Source organism: Elephas maximus, chromosome 13, assembly GCF_024166365.1.
Source record: "Elephas maximus indicus isolate mEleMax1 chromosome 13, mEleMax1 primary haplotype, whole genome shotgun sequence".
NCBI lineage: Eukaryota > Metazoa > Chordata > Mammalia > Proboscidea > Elephantidae > Elephas > Elephas maximus.
Genome location: NC_064831.1, coordinates 42,760,137 through 42,783,918, shown reverse-complemented (window position 1 = coordinate 42,783,918; position 23,782 = coordinate 42,760,137). Strand labels below are relative to the sequence as shown.

General features: G+C 36.6%; 1 protein-coding gene across 19 annotated transcripts in view; it reads right to left on the bottom strand.

Annotated features, from left to right (window-relative positions):
- Nucleotides 1-23,782, bottom strand: part of INPP4B (inositol polyphosphate-4-phosphatase type II B) — a 976,853-nt gene that overhangs the window by 200,908 nt on the left and 752,163 nt on the right. The window lies entirely within an intron of this gene.

Sequence of the window (23,782 nt, the reverse complement as noted above, 5' to 3'; positions counted from 1 at the left end):
TTAGGAAAATCCTATAATCTTATTGGAAAAAGAAAAAAAAAAAAAACTTCAGTTTAACACAAAGGAAAATATCATTAGTTGAGACCACAAGACCATTAAAAAATTCTGTATGTCAAAAGAGCAAACAAGCTTATAGGTCAAATCCACTTACAGAATTTTCACAAAGATGGCAAAGACTTAATATCTTAATAGATAGAGAGGTCACGTAGGCTAAAGGCAAATGCTAAAACCTCAACAGAAAGATGACTAAATTCTAGTCTTCAACCATTCAAAATCAAATGATGCGGGAAGGACTACCTAAGTCTGAAAGCAACCTGAGATACCCAGGTAATACAGTTTATATCCAATATAACTGTAAAATTGAAAAAAATGATAAGCCTAGTTAATAAATACCCATTGCCATCGAGTTGATTCTAACTCATAGCGACCCTACAGGACAGAGTAGAACTGCCCATAGGGATTCCAAGGAGTGGCTGGTGGATTCAAACTGCTGACCTTTTGGTGAGCAGCTGAGCTCTTAATCGCTGTACCACCAGGGCTCCATAATCCTTATGGAAGTAGACTACCACATGTTTCTAACTTAGAATGGCTGGTGGGTTGGAAACCCTGACCCTTTAGTTAGCAGCCCAGCAGTTAACCACTGTGCCACCAGGGCCCCTTACTATTAATAAATAAATGACATAAATTTTTCAAAAAATCTACTTAATAAATACATGATGATCAAGTATGATTTCACCGGCCTCAATTCTTCCAAGAAACAATCTGATTAGGTAAATACTCTATGCATACATTTTGTCTGCTCTTTGTCAAAAGGAAGAGCTAATCATACCATTTAAATTTTAATTATTAACTTTTATCTAAATCTCTACCCTTTAGCCATGTGAATTTAAATCATCAGAACGCCTTTTTAAATTATAGTGATAAATGGTGTAATACGCTGCTTGGTTAGAACTCATTCATTTCTGTAACCTTTTACCAACAACATTTTCATGAGGTTAATTTAACCAGCCATAATGAACCTTCTTTCCTATTTTGGCTGTGAAACATGCTAAATATCAAGCTAATAAATTCAGAAGATGTGGTATCTTTAACATTCTGTTAAATGTAAGAATAATGGATGGTGGGCAAAAATGTGACTTGCTTTCAAATGTTTGTAGTGGCCTTTGTTTTGTTTCAATGGGAATGCAATGTCGTATTGCTGCATCTTTCATCTGAGGTCCTTACAATTTTTGTGAACATGAATCTCACTCTCACCTTTTCCATAGATTAGTTTTCATAGCACACCATTCATGGGTGAAAAAGTAACTCACCAGCAGACAATGAGATAAAAAGAGGCCGTGAATCAAAGGGGAGTGGGAGGGGAGGTCAAAGAATTGGGAGTCAGGGTCTCGGTATTCACTCAAATACTGGGTATTTAAATCCAGGACAAAATTAAAATGACAACAACTGATACAAATTTAAAAAAAAAATCCAGAAGCTTGAGATGTCCAAGTCTAGAAGAGTCTGAGCTGTTAGGTTAAAACTGGGCATGATAGAAAATGTAATATATCAACTTACTTGCTGTATGTAATGTTTTAGTCTTTACTTCCTGTAAAGAGTTGACATGGGACCATTAGTTAAGTATTCCTGTTTAGTACTAATGGGTGCACCATAAGTTTATACTTCATGTTGTCTCTGAATCCTTATCAGAATGAGTAATTAAAGTGAGATGGATGAAGGAAGGGAGGAAAAGTGGCAGTGAAACCCCTGATTATATTGTGGGACGTTTTTAGGGTGCTGTACATCTCCTTGACTTAGAGAAGTCTCGCAAACAATGGTCAGAAAACTGATGTCATGCAGGATTCAGCTGGGTTGAGTCCATAAACTGTTGATTAAAATTGGTTGCAGTCTTCCAATATGTCACAATTTATATAGAGGAATACACAAATGAAATCTAGCATGTACTGTTTGGTTTGTTAAAGGGTGGCTCTGAAGAGGTACACATTTTTTGAAAGAGACAAGGAATTAATATATGGTCTCTTTGGACTGAGAGAAGTTAATATATAGACAACCTACAGGATAAAGATGTAGTAAACCAGGGCAGAGCAACAAAAATTTCATAAAACTAAATGGGGCAGAGGAAGACAGTAGCTATAAATTTTTTTTAAAAAATGAAATAAGTTAAAATAGATAAGAAGAGAAACTATGTATACTAAAATTAATAAACTTTTCATTTAGGAAGCCTAGAGCTATATATTCTTAACTGTATATTTTAAATTTGTTGCTCAATGAATACAAAATACCCAGTTTAAAAACCTTGCTTTGCATCTCAATCTAGGTTCCCTAGGAAACCAGTCTGAGGTCAAGCTCATCTGTTAATTTCAGGCCAGCAAGAGCAAGGTAAGAGGAAGTGATGCAGGGAAGAAGAGAAAGCCAACATAAAGTGGTACATTACTGAGTTGGACAGAACTCCACAAAAAAAATGGCTAGTTACTTGGTAACGCGGAATGCCTCTACAGATGCCATATGGAATCTTTGAACTATGGAAGTTTGTTAGAGGGACGGCATTTATATGACAGTTCCTTACCACTGCTCTTCATCGGTAACAATTGAGCCTATGGGACATTAACTCCCTCTACTTTAGGTTGTGTCTGGTCCCTCTGGGTAGCTATTGGGGAAGCCAGATACCAGCTGATATACAACTTTCCTGGGTCTGGTCTAGTCAGACATGAGTGCCAGAGGCACTCTGGAGAATCCTTCCATGGTAGGTGCTGATGGAGGCATGCTAAAGCCTGGCCTTCACATTGAAGGAGGCTAATGCAACAAGGAAAAACCCTGGTGGTGTACTGGTTAAGTGATACAGCTGCTAACCAAAAGTTTGGCAGTTCGAATCTACCAGGTGCTCCTTGGAAACCTGATGGGGCAGTTCTACTCTGTCCTGTAGGATCGCTATGAGTCAGAATTGACTCAACACCAGTGGGTTTGGTTTTTTGGTTTTTTAATGCAACAAGGGGTGTTAGGAGATGAGGTGACAATGGTGGCAATTTCTGGTGATTTTCACTAAGTGGTCAAAAACTTGAACATATGTAGCGTTGATCCACTGTATAAAAAACACATAAACTAGGCCCAGGACAGGTTTTTATGTCCAGATAGGAGATAATTAAGCAAACTGTTTACAGATTTTCTACTGAGTGGATTTTCTTCCCCACTGAACTTAAGGTCCACCCAAAATATCAAGCTGATCTATCTTTATAGCAATTTGAATTCTTTCCTTCTCTAAGAGCTGTTCATAGTAAAACTCTCATGAGTGTACAGCTACTAGGTGTGCAATGCGTGGTGACTGATATTCTCTAAAATATGTTCAAGTGCATGGTGATGTCCAGCTTTAATAGGCCCATAGATACCAGGGTCTTTGTGTTGCACTCCTGCATGTTGCTGCATTTATATAAATAGCAATGGGCAACCCAAACCCAGACCCAGTGCTGTCAAGTTGATTTCGACTCATAGCGACTCAACGCACAACATTATAATTAAATAGTTGCACAACTTTACTAAGCTTTGGAATAAATGGCAAAGCTGCATAAATGCATTTTTAATTCACAGGACATAATTTTTAAAATCCTCCTCTATTTATACATATTTTTATTTTCTTATTTATCGTGCTTTAAGCAAAAGTTTACAAATCAAGTCAGTCTGTCATACAAAAACTTATATACACCTTGCTATGTACTCCTTGCTGTTCTCCCCCTAATGAGACAACACATTCCTCCTCTCCACCCTGTATTACCCATGTCCATTCTACCAGCTCCTGTCCCCCTCTGCCTTCTCATCTTGCCTCCAGACAGGAGCTGCCCACATAGTGTCATGTGTCTACTTGAGCCAAGAAGCTTGCTCCTCACCAGTACCATCTTCTGTCTTATCGTTCAGTCTAATCTTTGTATGAAGAGTTGGCTTTGGAAATGCTTCCAGTCTTGGGCTAACAGGAGGTCCAGGATTCATGATCGCCAGGGTCCTTCTAATCTTAGTCAAACCATTAAGTCTAGTCTTCTTATGAGAATTTGAAGTCTGCATCCCACTGTTCTCCTGCTCCATCAGGGATATTCTGTTGTATACACATTTTCATTTTTATTTACAGTGACAACAGCTTCTGCTTTCAAAAGTTATTTCCTTTAATCCCTACCTTTTAACAATATGGACCAATAAACAATATCATAATAAATGGAGAAAATATTGAAGGTATAAAGGATTTCATTTTACTTAGATACACGATCAACGCCTATGAAAGCAGCAATCAAGAAATCAAACAATGCATTTCACTGGGAAAATCTGCTGCAAAAGACTTCTTTAAAGTGTTAAAAAGCAAGGATCTCACTTTGAGGACTAAGGTGTGCCTCACCCAAACCATGGTATTTTCAATCACCACATATGCATGCGAAAGCTGGACAATAAATAAGGAAGACTGCAGAAAAATTGATGCTTTTGAATTATAGTGCTGGCAAATATGCACTGCCAGAATGAACAAATCTGTCCTAGAAGAAGTACAGCCAGAATGCTCCTTAGAAGCAAGGATGACAAGACTTCGTCTCATGTACTTTGATCATGTTATCAAAAGGGACCAGTCTCTGGAGAACGACATCATGCTTGGTAAAGCAGACTGTCAGCAAAAAAGAGGAAGACCCTTCAGGAGATGGATTAACACAAAGGCTAAAACAGTGGGCTCAAGTATAACAATGATTGTGAGGATGATGCAGAACTGGGCAGTATTTCGTTCTGTTGTACATAAGGTCGCTATGAATTGGAACTGACTCGATGGCACCTTACAACAACAACTTAGCAATAATAATAATTTTCTTCCTGGAACGTTGCATCCTCTCAATTCCCCGTTAAACACATACAATCAATTACGAATTTGTTTCTTTACTTTCACTAGAGTTTTAGGTCTGAAACAAACTTTCTAGCCTGTCTCCATTTCCTTCTAATTCTCCAGAAATCCTACAGGTAGACACAAGAAGTTGAGAAGATAAGATTGCATACTCAAATATTAAAAAGTTTAGTTCTTTTACACATTAAATATTTTTGTCACTTACTGCCATCCATCTCATTTCCCTTTGTTACCTACAAAAACAAAAGGCAAACCACATAAAATAAATCTCCAAAGGAAACAGATGGCTGCTAAGGCCTACTCGAGAAATATCTACCATGCTATGGATCTTAACATTCTAACAGCATAGTATGACATTCTTGTTACTTGATGAAATATTCATATACATCTCGAGAAATCACCTGATGAAACACCTTTTATTTATATGGCTCGTTATGTCTTCCACCTTGTTTAAATATTTCAAACACACTGCTTTTTCTTTTTATTAAAATTGCAAGTCCCTGGTGGTCGTTACAATCCTCTGAACATTCCACAATCCAGACCACACTACTATGCATACAACATGTTTGAAACACAAAGCACTGAATAACATGATGAGAAAATGAGAGTTAAAAAAAAGAAAGCTATGAAGAATAAAGAGAAATAATTGAACAGAAAATGAGTAATAGAGGAACTGTAGATGAAATAGCCAAACCTGCTTAAACTTTTACATATCATGCATAAAACATTGGCAAGAATATTAAATAGATAAATTGTTTTTAAATTTTGTTCCTTATACTCCTGGGGCTGTTTTGGCTAGAAGGTAGGAAGGAAGAAGTTGATGAAAAGGAGGCCAAGTAAGTGGACAGACATCAGGCCCCTTCCTTTACTTCTCTTTACCCCACCAAGGAAGCGCCAACCTTATCTCTTTCATTTATATGGGAATTCTGTGTAAAATTCCATTTAGAGTGTATATTTCTGCTGTGATCAGTCCATCAGTCAATACATCAAGTTCTAAAACCAAACAGAAAATTGTGAGAACAGGAGAAAGTTTAGCTCTTATTTAAAGTTTAGCTCTTATTTAAAGCTTCCATTTAAAATAGAGTTTTAAAGCCTACTGATGATGTATTCAAGAGTGAGTTCCAATACGGGGCAAATCTGGTCTGAGCCTGTGAGAACTGTTTTGCTCATCTTTTTGTTCCACCACAGTCGCTGGCCCATGGGAGGTGCTTAATATAGGCTGCTTGACAGACTGAATGGAAGGTTTGCTTGCACATTGTTGATCTTAGATGTTCCTGATATTTGGGCTAGAGACACAGCCCTCACAGGGTTGCATTAAAAATTCTGTTTTTTTTTTTTTTTTTTTTTGCTGGACTTCTCCCCTCCCCCAGCTTTGCATTTAAATCCTGGTTTTGCTTGGAAGTTATATGTAAACCCCATCGCACCAGCACAGTATGATTAAGAATGTTGCTAATGTAACTCGTCTGCATTCCCTACTTGTAAACCCCTTAAAAGTAACTTTTCTCCTCCTGCTTAGGGAGCAGTCTTAGCAGCAGCAGCTCCAGCTGACTCCTTTTCCTTGCACAACAAAATAAAGGTATCTTTCTTTCCTGTTCTCCCACCTCATGGGCTCTCAATTATTGGCCAATACGAGTCATGCCAAGCAAGAACCTGGGGTGACACCCTAACCAAATTCAAATGAATAGATAGCGTGGATAAATGAGACATTGTTGAGTCCTCTAACCTTGTATGATCTTGGTCTGTAACCATAGACTAAGGTCTTCCTTGGGGGCATAGAAAGATTAGAAGAATTTATCTAAACATAGCATTTCTTACTATGTGGGGATTCTTTCCCCACAAAGATTTCTCTCTGCTTCATGTATTTTTCATGTATAAGAAGCAAGGGTAGGGGAGATACCTAACAAATAGGGTAAGCTCTTTCATGGCCTTTTATTCCATTTATCCCATTTTCCAATCTGACTTCTTCTAAAGAGAAATGACTATAGAGATGCTAAGTTTTCTAACAGGTCTCCACAAGAGATCTTTCTAGCTCTGAAACAAAGGCCCATAAAGGAGCACCTATTTAATTAGAAAGGAGCCCTGGTTGTGTAATGGTTAAGTACTTGGCTGCTAACTGAAAGGCTGGCAGTTTGAACCCATCCAGCAGCTCTACAGGAGAAAAGACCTGGCTATTCGCTCCTGTGACGATTACAGCCAAGAAAACCCTATGAGACAGTTCTACTCTATTGCATTTGTTCGCTGAGTCTGAATCAGCTTAATGGCACCTCACAACAGCAACATTTTATCAGAAGTGTAAACATGTGTACACACAAACATAAACTTTAAAACCTGAGAAGAATAGTTAATTCATTTACAAGAATGAATAAGGCTAAACAACCAGGTGAAAATGTATTTACCAAGGATATGGTCCAACAAGAAAGATACTAAAGTGTTATTTGAGATTGTTATTATTTAAGTAAATAGAAATTCTTTCCCCACAGTGAGCTCTATTGCATCATTTTGTAGAATAAGTATAGTCATACAATTTAAATGGAGCCTTTTGTTGGTAATCACCACTAGAACTACACGTGGGTGTATGCAGGTGGAAAGTTTAATAGTCAAGCTGCTTTCATTCATTAAGCTAAATTAAAGCTTAAATCAAACCCAAGAGAAGTTATGAAAAAAATGTACCCCCCCCAAAAAAGAATTAAATACTAAGTCGTTGATGAAGAATAAACTACATAAACGATGGGTGTGTGGCTTCAATTTCATAAAGTCACTGGGTGACACCATAAAACTCAGCAAAGTTCAACTGCTGATGTCAAGTTGCACAGAATGTTCAAACCACAATTCAAACTGCTTATACTTTAACCAAATGGGAATAAAAATTGCATCCATGAATCACAGGCTTTTTTTTTTTTTTAAATGAAAATTTTTTTTTTTTTTTTAATGGCAGTGTGGTTGATGTTGCAATCCACAAGCCACTATTTTACTGAAAAACGACTGGACACTCTGAGCGGTCATTCACTCAATCATTAGAATGTGGTCTTATTTTCACTTGACATTAAAGTGAGCGGTTATTGTTTTGCACACCTTAGATGCTGAATAAGGTTGCAAATTATATGCAAAGACTAAGAATTGGAACACAGTTACACAGGATTTAACGGTAATCACAGAATCTGTGCCTGATAACAGCCAGATTCTATAATTTAATTTTAGATAACTGCATTAGAAGAAATGAGGAATAATGAGCACTTCCAGTACCAGCTTAAAAGCCTACATTGTATTCCTGATAGAGGTGAATTGGTGTTTATTTACTTCTAAGTAACATCTTGTTTATGCCTAATAGTCTCTTTATTTTAAAATTACCAAGCAGGACTAATATTTATCTTTTTTAACATCTTAAGCCTTGGTACTCTATTTATGTTTAAAGTAGTGGCATACTGTGTGAGGTTTTCCTCCCAAATCCATATATATTAATTACATGCCTTTTCATTCTGGCTAACCATGAAAATTAATAACTGTAGCTGAAAGGCTGGTAAAGCAAGGAAGTGTGTAACACTTTAATCACCTCTTCATTATTCCTGCTCATATTTTCAGAAACTGCAAGCATTTCTACGTAATACTCCTTCTAATTCCCACCCTTGGACCTGGAGTGAGGATATCATCCTAGGTAGATGGAATTCAGGAGGCTGGATTGGATCCTCTGTGTGATGCTTGGCACCGACGCTCTTTGGTCAGTCCTTATCCCTCCCACCTTTTGAACAACCATGGTTACCTTTGCAGAGTACGACCCTTCATTCGATTCCGGTAACAATCCTCAGATGTAATTGTTCCAGGGCTGCAGTAAATACATTTAGTTCCTCAGTTTCGCTAGCCACATTTCGATTGTTCACTAACCACACGAACATTCTATCATCACGAAAAGTTCTGTTGGGCAACTCTGCTCTAGACAGATGAGAAGGATGTGACTGAGAGGTGACATGACTTGTCAAGAGCCAGAACCGGGACTTGTGCCTAAGTCTTGTGACTGCAAATCCTCTTCTTTTTTAAAATTTTAATTCCTGCTGAGAACAGTTTCTCTTGATAAATTATTCCTCAATAGGAGGGCAAGATTGGAATTCACTTCCTACTTGAAGGACTAATTTGAACGGAATTTCCATCCAGATCAACAGAGAGCTGATTCTCATACTTTCATCAAATGTGCGCTTACCAGGCAGCCTTGTCTACAGTAACTGCTGGAATGTCAAATATCAAAAATAATTTTTTTATTGATTTTCTAGTCATTTTAACAAGTATTCATGCAGAGTTTTTTTTTTTTTTTTTATGGTATGTTAAGTATTGTTCTAAGCACAAGAAGCCCTGGTGGCGCAGCGGTTAAGCAATTGGCTACCAAAAAGGTCTGCCATTTGAACCTACAAGCCACTCTGCGGGAGAAAGATGTGGCAGTCTGCTTCCATAAAGATTACAGCCTTGGGAACCCTATGGGGCAATTCTACTCTGTCCTATAGGGTCGCTATGAGCCAGAGCTGACTCGATGGCAATGGGCTTTTGGTTTTGGTTTTAAGCGCTTTACAAAAATTAACTTATTCACTATTCAGAACAAGCTTTTGAAGAAGTTGCTATTTCTACACTCATTTTACATATAAGAAAATTGAGACCCCAAAATTTGAATAATTGATCCAAGGCCATCCATCTGGTGAGTGTCAACACTGAGGTTAAAACCAGGAGGGACAGCTTTGGAGCTCACATTTTAAACTGCTGTTAGAAACAACACAATCTTTCTCCCACTAGAAATCAGAGCACAGATCATTTTACTACCAGTCTGGAATTTTTTTTTTTCCTTTTATCTTTTGCCTGGTGTTGTTAGGTACCTTCAAGTCCATTTTTGACTCATAGCAACCCTATGTGTTACAGAGGAGAAATGCCCATAGGGTTTTCTAAGCTGTGATCTTTACAGTAGCAGGTCTCCAGGTCTTTCCTCTGTGGAGCTGGGTGGGTTTGAACCACCAACCCTTCAGTTAGCAGCCAAGCACCTAACCATTGTCCCACCAAGGCTAGAAAGTTTGATGTCAGCGTTCTAATTCTCCACATTAAATTCCAGCAGGCCAGAAGAAAGGAGGGTTTTATGTTACTGCAACTCTTCTTTTTGAAATTACAGATGCCATTACTGATTATCCTAGATAATGTGGTCCAATAGAACTTTCTGTGGTAGTGGAAATGCGCTATATATGTCCTACTCAATAGAGTGGCTACTAGCCACATGTAGCTATTGAGCACTTTAAATGTCACTGATGCCACTGAATTTTAATTTTTTGTTTAATTTTAATTAATTTAAACTTACATTTAAATAGCCACATATGACTAGCGGCTACCATATTGGAAACACAGTCCTAGAAAGTTCAGCTAAGAGCCAATGAGGTCTTCTTTTTTCTTCTAAACCTGGTGCTCCCCCACTATTTACTACATCCATGAATTATATTTAGCCATTCATTTATGCAAGACAGAATTATTGAGTCATCCTTGACGCACTACCTCTAAATGTAATCCATTACCACATCCACTTAATTTAAGCCCTTTTTAAAAAAATCTTAAATGTGTGCACATTTCTCCATTTCATCCATCATCTTCCTGGTCAAGCCAGTGTTATCATTAACTTAGACAACAAGATATTCCCTAAATGGTTTTTTTCTCTCCACATTTACCTCATTTTTTCTAAATGTCATCATGTTGTCCTCTGTTAACAGTTTGTGAATGTTTTTCCCACTGTTTTTAAGAAAAAAATATTACATCATTGAAGGCTTATTATATGCTGCATACTGTTTTAGATTCCAGGAATAGTACAAACAACAAAATTGACAAGTTATTCCTTTAATGTGAACCAGAGGGCCCTAACAAATCTGCAGCCCAGCTATCATCCCAAGATCCCAAGTTGTCTGAGCTCTAGATACACCAACTTTGTGGGCAGAAGGCATTCTCAGTCTGCTTTTCTGCCCAGTGGGAATTTGTGATACAGTATAATGAACATATCTATGGGGTGTGCTAGGTTAGTAAGTAAAAAAAAAAAAGAGAAAATAAGTGATACACTCGATTTTGTGCCTGAAACATTATCAAGACTCAGCTGAGATGAAAGCCAGCAATAATAATAGCCTTGACATACTGCATGCCAACTGTGTACATGGTTCTTTACATAAAGGATAAGAGTAGTCACTACATCTTAAAGGCCAATGCATGTATGAAACAGGTATTTTTCATCATTAGTTTATTTTAAACCTCATGCTAATTCTTTTCAGTTATTAGTTAATCCATTTTTCACAGTTGGAAAAACTGAAGATTATAACATTCAGGTAAATTACACATGCCACATGCCAATAAGTGGGATTGGGAGAGCCAGGCTTAAAATCAAACTCAGGACTACACACACACACACACACACACACACACACACACACACAAAAATACCAAGGCAAGAAACAAAACAAAAACTACAACCTTGAGTGCTTGGACTTCCTGATTACTCATTTAATTTCTATAATATCTATATAAGACAAATGATAATGTTATTACATAAATTAAAAAAAAAATGAAAAGATCACAGAGTTTTATACAAATCATAAGTATGTCCCAAGTAGCAGATATAGGTTTTGCACTCAGGTCTATAATGCTTCAAACTGTGTGCTTTTGTCACTGCAACACTCTCTTCCTGACTCAATCCATTTGAAATTAAGAATCTTGGTGTAATAAGGAAAAAATGTGTTTCTGAATAAGTTTTGTTGTATTCTTTCCTGTGGGGATATTGTAACACCTAAATAGCAAAATAAAATCCATAGCTCTATTGCCAGATTGGTGGTACTAAGCGCTCTACAGGACATCCCATTAAATGATACCAAAAATCCATAACGATGAACTTAATGGCACACAGCAGCTGCCCTCAATACTAGGAGTTGGTAGAGCAAACACACTTTACATGATAAATAACACATCACATGGTAATCCAACTGTGCATCAATACTGCATAGAGAAAAACAACAAAGGAAATAAAACCAATAAGGTATGAGTCAAGAGTGAAGTCCTAATGCAATTATTTCTTATCCATCTTTTTGGATCTTTAGAACAGGATTATTCTCAGAGAGCAAGCAAGAGAGACATAGAAACACAAAGAGGAAGAGACAAGAAAAACATGCAGGAGATTCATCAGTTAGAGGTTTGTTTGAATCACATGAAATCTAAACAAAGTAGCTGGCCTCCTATAGCTTTCCCCAGGAATCAATGTTTCTTTAAGATGAGTAAAGATTTTCAGTGTGCCCTTATTTTACCCAAGTATGCAAATGCAGATGGGCTTCCCAAGAGGACTGTGCATCAGCACTGGTAAAGAGAACAAGGCATAGGATGAGGCTGGAGAACTAGGTAGCCATGAGATCATGCTTGTCTTGTAGGGCATATCAAGGGGAAACGTTGGGTAAATCTAGTCTTGAAAAAATAAATAAATTATATTTCAGAAGCAAATCATATATTGACAGACTGGGTTACTTTAACATCCAACTGCGTACTGTAAATTTGTGGATGTTTGTGAAATAGAATTTAATTGGGTATATCCTATTTAAATTTCAATGCAGGTTTTTAACATTTAAAAAACAGTGCCTTCAGTTTGAAATAAAATGAATGTTTTCTTTTTTTATGATAATAATAATAATAAAAATCCTCAAGATAAGATGCAAGGTGAGAAACTTCTGTTTTCTGCTGGAGTCCCTAGGTAATGCAAATAGTCAACATGCTTGTCTGCTGACTGAAAGGCTGGAGACTTGAGTCCCCCCAGAGGCATCTTGGAAATAAAGCCTGGTGATCTACTTCTGAAAAAATAAAGCCTTGAAACCCTGCGGAACCCAATTCTACTTTGACACGTGGGGTAGTCATGAGTTGGAATTGACTCAATGGTAACTGGTTTTTGTTTGTTTTGTTTTTTATAAGGATACTCTTAGAAAACCAATTCAACAGTACCTAAAAATATTTTAGTAAGTATGTAGAACATGTCTCTAAAACATACTCCCTGTGTGGCAACGATTTCAAAGCTGGGATGTCCAAGGATCTTCTTGAACATCCTTTTCATACAGAAGTATGTACTATGTTCAAGAAATTGATTTCAGATGTGAATATATACCTCTGTAGATATATTTAAGAAGCCCTGGTGGGTACAGTGGTTAAAGTGCTGGACTGCTAACCACCAGCAGCTTTGTGGGACAAAGATGTAGTCGTCTGCTTCCATAGAGATTTACAGCCTTGGAAACCCTATGATGTCGCTATGAGTCAGAATCGACCTGATAGCTGTGGGTTTTTGTTTTTGTTTTTTGGAGTAGATATATGTATCATATCCTATGGCTCTTAAATATAGAATATTTGAAATATTTAGTGATGAACAAAAAATGTGATTGTCTCCCCTGATATGTACTTTTTTATCACTATGAGTTTAGTGTATGTACAACACTTAAAAGCTGTAATATCTAAGACAAAGCATGCACATTCTATCAAAGAAGTGGCAATAAAATATTTTACTTAAAGTTTGTAAGTCCCAAACCCTACCACATTTTCCATATTAAAATATCTTGCATCGATCATTTTATATGTTGTACATAAACATATTTCTTCTGCATAATATGTATATTATGTACGTTATAAGAAAAATCTTAATTGTTATAGAATATTCTTATTCTTTCCTCTAAACTCCCAACATTCTCTGCCAGAAATCGTCTCCCCCTCCCTACCTCTTGGACCAATGAAGACAAGTATGTATAGCAATTAAGGGATCAAACCAAACCAAACCAAGCCTGTTGCTGTCAAGTAGATTCTGACTCATAGCAATCAAGGGAAGCAGGGGAAAAACAGAAAAATATATGATAGAAATCAAATTAATTTTTTCCTGGGGAGTCTTATTGGCTGTGGGGATCATTTTCAATTAAATATTTCTAGGAATTTCTTTAAAAACTTACGTGCCATAATAGGTTTTCAAACATCATTTATAGTATAGGAATTTATACTTTTTTAATAAAGCCAAATACTATATTGCCACTAGAATCTCTCACCTAAACATGTATGTGTGCACACCATGATTTAATACAGCTGTCGTGGAGTTTCAGATAGACAGGTGCCATCATTTTATCTAGTAACTAACATATTCCAATGCAGACTCTGAGCATAGCCAGAAAACCTTTGAAGTAGTACAAAATCTGAAGAAAATATTCAACATAAACAAAATATGTGGCAGCATTAAAGCAAGCTATAAAATTTTATTGGTGGTAGTTTGGCAAGGCCTATATAACTTCTCTGCACTCAACTCTAATTTGAAGCACTGTAAAGTCTGCGGCACCATAAACATAGGCAAATACCTTTATACACACACACACAACCCGAGGGACAACATGTCACTCTCCTTTTCCTTCTATTATAATAATTCCATAATCAATCAGTTGTCTTGTTTTCCTCTATCCTTTCAGTATGCTAGAGCAAAAAAAGTGGTGCCTTTTTCAAGGCCAAATTCCTTATGTATCATGATTATGATGGAACACAGAAGGAAGGTGCAATATTGAATACTTGATAAGCAACCTTCCCCTCTTCTCAAGGCACAATTCCAGTACAGTTTGCAAGAAGTTAAATATCAAACTGTCTGCAGATACCGCCTACTGGAAATAAGCACTGTATAATATTTTCAGTCAGATCACATGAACCTGTCATGTGAGCCATGGATTTAAAAAAAGTGAGGCTTTAGGAAGAAAGTTCATTCATAGACTAGTACACTCTCACAGGCAAGAAATGATAATGGTTGAGATTAGAGTAGGAGAAGTGAAGATGTAAAGAAGTGAGTGGGTCTGAGAGAAATTGTGGAATTAGACTGATCAACAATTAATACTTGAATGTGGATAGATGCAGCGACTAGAAAGACAAAACTGTATGTTCTATGTTTCTGCATTGAGCTGATGGCCAAAGAGTAGTATCATTTACTGAGATAGGGATCAACTGAAGGAGACAATTTGAAGGAAAAGAGATGAGTTAAGTTTTAGGTTGAGGTCATTGTAATACATCTAAGTAGAAACGTTTAGCTGGCAATTTGGTACAGGTATCTGGAGTTCAGAAGACAAGTACAAGTTGGAGGATTTAGAAAACAACAGCAGGTAGATAACAATGGGTACTATGGGAGTGGATGTGACAGATCACAAAGAGTATAGAGTTGAGAGGGCAAGGGGATTTAGGCTTAAGCATTAAAAAAAGCCAACTGCTAAAGGGATGAATAGAACAAGAAGAGTCTACTACGGATACAGAGAAGGTGTGTCAGGAAAGATCACTTGAATAACAGGGAAGTGTGGACCACAGCAGCTGATGGAAGACTGTTTCAAGAAGCAGTTGAAAACCGCTGAGAAGACTAATGAGCGTTCATTGGATTTAACAGTGTAGAAATCATTGGGAAATTTAGCATGTAAGTTCCTCAGTCTTCAACAGATTGAATAGCAATAAAAGAGAGAGATAGAGGAGATGGAGAACATTTGAGAATATAGATAACATAATAATTTAATAGAAATCATAACAAATTTTTTATACCCCAAATAGAGAATGCATTTTTTAAAATACATTCATGAAGTATTTGAGGGGAAAAGTTATATATAAATAGCAAGGAAACCTAAACATAAAACTAGAAATTAATTAAAAAATTTAGACTGAGGGAAAAAATAAAATCTCTAACATCTTCAAAAATAGATAACAAATTTCTAAATAACAAGCATGAAATAAAACTAAAATTAAAGACTCAATGATTCTAAAAATGGCAATGTATATGTCAGAGTTAACGTATATGATGCAATATCTATTCATGATAAATGCTTACTTTTATATTTTCATCATTTAAACAGAGATAAAAGCAATATATAGTCAATGTAAGAGGTCCATTTACAAAAAGAAGAAAATAAAGATAAAACAGAATAATTGAATGAGACAAGAAGAGGAGAATTGATAATTCCATAAAATTTCTCTTTAAAAAAGATAAATAAAAATCAAAGATATTAATTCTTATGAGAAATATACAAAATTTATATGGAGAAACTACAAAGTGTATTGGTATGTATAAAAGAAGATTTGAGCAGAGCATATTCGTGAATGGGAATAGTGAGTATTCCAAAGATATTAGTTCTTTGAGAGTAAATGGTTTGTTGTTGTTGCTATTTAATTTTCTTAATTACTCTGGTGAAGAAGGTGGGGAGTCATGAAAACTTGGCAAGTATCATAAGTAGGCAAGAAAGAAATGGAATATTCCAACAATAATATTGAGGAAATTGGCTTAGTTTTCAGAAATGTGTTTCACTTTATCAAATGAAGTATAAAATGAAGTTTCACTTTATTAAAAAAAAAAAAAGTTGCCACCAAGTTGATTTGGACTAATGGCAACCTCATGTGTGCATACTAGAACTGCACTTCATAGAGTTTTAAAGGCTGTGACCTTTCTGAAGTAGATTGCCAGGCCTGTCTTCTGAGGGGTCTCTGGGTGGGTTTGAACCGTCAACCTTTGGTTAGTAGTCAAGCGCTTAACCACTTAATGGTTTGCAACACCCAGGGACTCCACTAACATGATTCCAAATTAATTTCAGATAATTAAGTTTTAAAATGTAAAATAATTAAACAAAAATGCTCGAAGTACAGAATAATATTAAACTGATTTCAGGTGAACTTTGTAAGCACAATGAAGAAACTCACAAAATATACAAAGTTCTTATAATTAATAAAATTTACAATAGTAAATTTATAATATTTACAAAATATATATGTCATGAAAAGAGTCACTATACTGAGTATATAAATAGCTCTCACATTCAGAAGGAAAATATGAATATCCTGTTTCTACAGGGATGTGTATGTGTATTTGTGTGGGTATTTGTAGTTAGCATATAGAAAAATGTTCAATTACATAGATAATCAAAGAATACTGAAGATGTGTACAACTATGTGTTTATGTTATTTATATTAAAAGTAATTTATAATATATAATATAAATTTATTTGAGCAACAGTTTAACCCATTGCCATCGAGTCAATTCCTACTCATAGTGATCCTATAGGACAGAGTAGAACTGCCCCATAGGGCTTCCAAGGAGTGGCTGGTGGATTCGAACTGCCAACCTTTTGGTTAGCAGCTGAATGTTTAACCACTGCACCACCAGGGCTCCAAGCAACAGTTTATATGCTCGTTAATAAACAGTCTATGACAGACTATCATGCAACCATTAAAACTCAAACTTCCAGAAAACATTTATGAAGACACAAAAATATTCATGATATATATGAAAGATGAAGTTACAAAATGATATGTGCAGTATAATATCATTTTCAATAAAGTAGTTAGGAAAATATATACATTTTTAGGAAACCTGTGTGAACTCAATCCTTCAGAACGGTGCCTTATCTAACAAGGTAGCTCGGTCTTACCGTAGAACTGATAATGGAATGATGGTAGGTAAATAAAAATTGCCCTATGGCCATTGTATGTTGAACAAGAAATCTAAAAGAGTCTACATGTGCCATTGAAGGTTTGTGAAAGTGCTGAAAATGCCAATATTTTGGGGAGAGGTAAAATGTCAGGACCAGGAAATTATCAAAGGAAAACACTCAAGACCAATGGTGGATGCCAGGCTATCACCCCCCCAAAACATCTGGAGCCCATTGTTCCCCAGAGGTTACCATGCCAGGGGGAAGATCCATCTGGTCAACTCAGAAATCAGTAGGGATCCAGAAGATACTACAAAAAAAAATTCCTTTGTCCCTGGTGCTATGAGAATACAGTAAGTCCACTCTCATTTAACCATATATTTTCCAGAGATAGAGAAGGCAGAAGAATTAAATTCTAACTGATACTTCTCTAAAAAAGTAATGCCATCCAAAAATTTCAAACCAGCCCTGCGGGGGAGCTATATTCTTAATATACTTTGATATTTTTAATTGAAAGTAATCTGCTTAAACTAGAAGAAACCAAGGTACTGTTAACTGGCAAGTATAAATATCTCTGTTATTGTAAGAGTTGTTGTTTTCAGGTGCCATTGAGTTGGTTCTGACCCATAGCAACATAAAGTATAACAGAACAAAATGTTGCCCAGTCCTGCATCATCCTCAAAAACTCTGCTACGTTTAAGCCCATTGTTGCAGCCACTGTGTCAACTCATCTTATTGAGGGTCTTCCTCGTTTTTGCTGACTCTCTGCTTTACCTATCATGATGTCCTCCAGGGATCAGCCCCTCCTGCCTCCTGATAACATGTCCAAAGGACATAAGACAAAGTCTCACCATCCTTGCTTCTAAGGAGCATCCTGGCTGTACTTCTTCCAAGATAGATTTGTTCGTTTTTCTAGCAGTCCATAGTAGTCAACACTACAACTTGAATATGTCAGTTCTTCAGTCTTTTTTTCATTGTCCAGCTTTTGCATTCATATGAGGCAATAGAAAATACCATGGCTTGGGTCAGGTGCACCTTAGTCCTCAAAGGGACATCTTTGCTTTTTAACACTTTAAAGAGCGATTTTGCAACACATCTGCCCAATATTACATGTCATCTGATTTCTTGACTGATGCTTCCATAGACATTGATTGCTGATCCAAGTAAAATGAAATCCTTGACAACTTCAATATTTTCTCCATTTGTCATGATATTGCTTACCAGTCCACTTCTGAGGAATATCGTTTTCTTTATATTGAGGTGTAATCAATAGTGAAGGCTGTAGTCTTTGATCTTCATTGGTAAGTGCTTCAATTTCTCTTCACTTCCAGCAAGCAAAATTGTGTCATCTGCATACCACAGGTTGTCAATGAATCTTCCTCCAATCCTGATGCATTCTTCTTCATCTATTCCAGCTTTTTGGATTATTTGCTTGGTATACAGATTAAATAAGTATAGGTAGTCCTCAACTTATGATGTATTCGAGTTTCGACAAACCATTCTTATGACCATTTTTATTTATTTATTTTTTGTACATCTTATCGTTAGTGATATGTATTACATACAACATGGCAATACTTAATTTGCTGATGTTATCATTCTCAGAAGTTCACTGGCATATATTTATATGTAATGTTTCCAACCTCCAGAGACATAAAGATTTATAAAGATACTGACAATAAAAGGCAATATTAATGGAAAAAAAAAAAAAAAAGGTATTTGACTATGCCAGAACCAACTTAATGACAGAATGTTGGCAGAATGTAACCCTGTTGTTAAGCTGGGGACTACCTTATAGTGAAAAGATGCAACCCTGATGCACACAATTTCCAATTTTAAGACACACAGTATCCCCTCGTTCTGTTTGAACGACTGCCTCTTGGTCTATGTATAGGTTCCACATGAGCACAATTAAGTGTTCTGGAATTCCCATTCTTTGCAATGTAATCCATAACTTCTTATGTTTTACACAATCAAATATCTTCATGTAGTCAGTAAAAGGGTTATTGTACGAGCTTTCTACTGCTGTGTAAAAAATTATCACAATTTAGTGGATTTAAAACTATAGCTATTCATTATCTCCCAGCTTTGTAGGTCAGCAATCTGGAATGACATGGCTGCATTCTCTTTTCAGGGTCTCACAAGGTAAAAATCAATGTATAAGCCAAACTGAGCTCTTATTTGAATTCTCTGGAGGAGAATATTCTTCCAGCCTCATTCAGGTTGTTGGCAGAGTCCAGTTCTATGCAATTGTAGGACCAAGATCCCTATTTCCTTACTGGCTGTTGGCTGGGGGTCATTCTCAGCATTTAGAGGCTGCCCACATTCCTTGGCTCATGGCTCCCTCCATCTTCAGATCCAGCAATGACTTGCTGGATCTTTCTCATGCTTAGAATCTCTCACTTCCCCTTCTATTGGATCTCTCTGACTTTTATCCCTCAATAAGGGAAAATTTCTGCTTTTAAGGGCTCCTGTGATTACATTATCGCCATTTAAACAATACAGATTATTTCTCTAAATTAAAGTCAACTGATTAGTAACCTTAATTACGTCTGTACAGTCCCTTTTGGCATATAACGTAACACATTAATGGTCTTGATACCAGAAGGTAAAAGTCACGGGGATCAAAATCCTGCCTACCACACTGAGAATTATAAAGACCAGAATAGATGTAGAAAACAGTAACACTTAAATTTTCCTTGCACATCTGAGTTGCACTGCAAATGCGCTTGTGAATCTACTATATAATGGTAAATAAAAATGAAGACTATTGATAGAAAAAAATGATAATTTTGACTGATATATCAAAAAAAACTGGAAAGAAGTATACTAACATATTAACTGAGGTTATTTCTGGGTAGTGGATAGAGAGTAACTTTACTCTTTCCTTTTTATACTTTTTGCATTTTCAGTATTCTCTACAGTAATCATATATAATTTTCATGGTAAAAATTCAATATATATATTATGTATTTCTAAATTGTGGCTTCAGGATCAAAGAATCAGAAAGCTATTAGCATAACATGAGCCCCTCTTTACAACAATAAACAACCTGAGTGACTTCTAAGATTGTTTGTAAAGTTTTTGGACATAAACCAGAATATAAAATTCAAAGTACAATGCCGTGAAAGTGCCCTACTGTCAATTCAAAAACTGGTGTATATCTGAACTTGAACCCAGAAGATATTAATTCTTAGCTTAAATGGAGGGACACCCCAAATTAAAGGATTTAAACCCTATCACAAAGGATTTAAACTCTATCATAGCCCTAACACTCTGGGTATATACCACATCAAATGTAATAAAGGCAGCTGTTCACACTAAGTCCAAATGTCACAGTGTGAGACTAATATCGAGAGTTCTTTTAGATGGCAGCTTTAGGCAAGGACACTCTGTACGAGCAAGTGATGTGAAAGTGGTTGTTGCTGATTATTTTTCTGCCAACATTTGCACTTCATGCCATGATTTGTTGAAAAGGATAACATTCTCTTCATTTATACATATGCGTACGTATTCTACGGATAAACAGTTCACTCATGTGGTCCATGCAAACAGACTCATACTAACTTACTGTTAAGTGTATAACAACCACAGATGTGTGCAAAGTGATCATATACTTTAATATTGTGAAATTACATCTCTCAGAGTTCTAAAAAACAAAACAGTAATAAAGCTTTGTCCTTAAAACATAGCTGTGACTACATATAAATGCAACATTTCCTTAATCCTGCTCCTTCATGCTATTATTTTGTTTCACAATTAAACTCATACTTTATAAAACCAAAACCGTTGCATCGAGCCAACTCCAACTCATAAAAAAAAAAAAAAAAAAACTCATAGCAACCATAAAAGACAGAGTAGAGCTCCCTCATAGGGTTTCCAAGGAGTGGCTGGTGGATTTGAACTGCCAACATTTTGGTTAGCAGTGGAGCTCTTAACTACTATACTACCAGGCATACTTTAGGTAATCCCTGTCTTTGAGTTTATGAGACTTATATCAATCACAGAAATCTTTTTAATTTGATAAGAGAAATTATGTAATGAAATAGTCAAATAATTGCTTAAAAAATTCTCTATAGAGATGGCAAGGAGCCCTGGTGGAACAGTAGTTAAGCACTCGGCTGCTAACCAGAAGGTCAGTAATTCAGAACCAATGGCCACTGGCTGTAGAAAGATGTGGCAGTCTGCTTCCATAAAGATTGCCGTTGTTAGTTGCTGTTGAGTCTGTTCCAACTCATAGCAACCCTTTGTAAAATAGAATGAAACACTGCCTGCTCCTGAGTCATCCTCACAATTGTTGCCACTGTGTCAATCCATTTTGTTGAGGGTCCTCCTCTTTTTTGCTGTCAGTTTGTCAAACTGTAGTGGGTTGCATGTTACTGTGATGCTGGAAGGTATGCCACTAGTATCTCAAATACCAGCAGGGTCATCTATGGTGGACAGGTTTCAGCTGAGCTTCCAGTCTAAGATAGACTAGGAAGAAGGGCCTGGCAATCTACTCCTGAAAAACTTAGCCAGTGAAAGCCTTATGAATAGCAGCAGAACATTGTCTGATATAGTGCTAGAAGATGAGCACCTCAGTTTGGAAGGCACTCAAAATAAGACCAGGGAAAAGCTACCTCCTCAAATTAGAGTTGACCTTAATTACATAGATTAAGTCAAGCATTCAGGACCCTCATTTGCTGAAGTGGCACAACTCAAAATTAGATGAAACAGCTGTAAATATCCATTAACAATAGGAATATGGAATGTACAAAGTATGAATCCAGGAAAACTGGAAGTTGTCAGAAATGAAATGGAAGGTATAAAGATAGATATCCTTGGCACTAGTGAGCAGAAATGGACTGGGAATGATAAATTGAAGTGGAATGGCTTTGCATTCCTCATCAAAAAGAATGTTTCAAGATCTATCCTGAAGCATAGGATAATATCCATATGTCTACAAAAAAACAAAACCAAACCCATTGCCATCAAGTCGATTCTGACTCATAGTGACCTTATAGATCAGAGTAGAACTGCTCCATAGGGTTTCCAAGGAGTGCCTGGAGGATTTGAACTGCCGACCTTTTGGTTAGCAGCCATAACTCTTAACCACTGTGCCACCAGGATTTCCATATAAGGAAGACTAATTAATATGACGATTATTCAAATTTACACACCAACCACTAAGGTCAAAGATGAAGATATTGAAGATTTTTACCAATTTCTGCAGTAGGAAATTGATCAAACATGCAATCAATATGCATTGATAATTATTGGTGATGGGAATGCGAAAGTTGGAAACAAAGAAGGCATGGTAGTTGGAAACTATGGTGTTGGTGACAGAAATGACACTAGAGATCACATGATAGAATTTCACAAGACCAACAACTTCTTTATTGGAAATACCTTTTTATTCAACAATATCAACAGCAACTATACACTTGGACCTTGCAAGATGGAATACACAGGGATCAGACTGACTGTATCTCTGGAAAGATACAGTGGAAAAGCTCAATTGCCTAAGTCAGAAGAAGGCCAGTGGTCCACCATGGAACAGACCATCAACTGCTCATATGCAAGCTCAAGTTAAAGTTGAAGAAAATTAGAACAATTCCACGAGAGCCAAAGTATGACCTTGAGTATATTCCACCTGGATTTAAAGACCATCTCAAGAATAGATTTGACACACTGAACGCTAATGACCAAAGGCCAGATAAGTTGTGGAATGGCATAGGACATCATACGTGAAGAAAGCAAAAGGTCATTAAAAAGGCAGGAAAGAAAGACAAGACCAAAACAGGTGTCAGAAGAGACTCTGAAAGTAGCTAATATGAAAGGAAGAAATGAAGTCAAAGAGCTGAACAGAAGATTTCAAATGGCAGCTCAAGAAGACAAAGTGAAGTATCATATTGAAATGTTCAAAGACTTAGAAAGCCAAAACAGAAGAATACTCTTGGCATTACTCAAGCTGAAAGAACTGAAGAAAAAATCAAGCCTTGAGTTGTAATACTGAAGGATTCTATGGGGAAAACATTAAACAATGCAAGAAGCATCAAAACAAGATGGAAGGAATATACAGAGTCACTGTACCAAAAAGAATTGGTCAATGTTCACCCATTTCAGGAGGCAGCATATGACTAAGAACTGATGGTTCTAAAGGAAGAAGTCCAACCTGTGCTGAAGGCATTGGTGAAAAACGAGGCTCCGAGAATTGAAGGAAAACCAACTGAGATGTTTCAACAAACAGATGCAGCGCTGGAAGTGTTCATTCATCTATGCCAAAAAATTTCGAAGACAGCTACCTGGCCAACTGACTGGAAGAGATCCATATTTGTACCCAACCAAAAGAAAGGTGATCCAACAGGATGTGAAATTATCAAACAATATTTTTATATCACACAAAAGTAAATTTTTACTGAAGATCATTCAAAAGCAGTTGCAGCAGTTACAACAACAGGGAACTGCCAGAAATTCAAGCAGGATTCTGAAGAAGATGTGA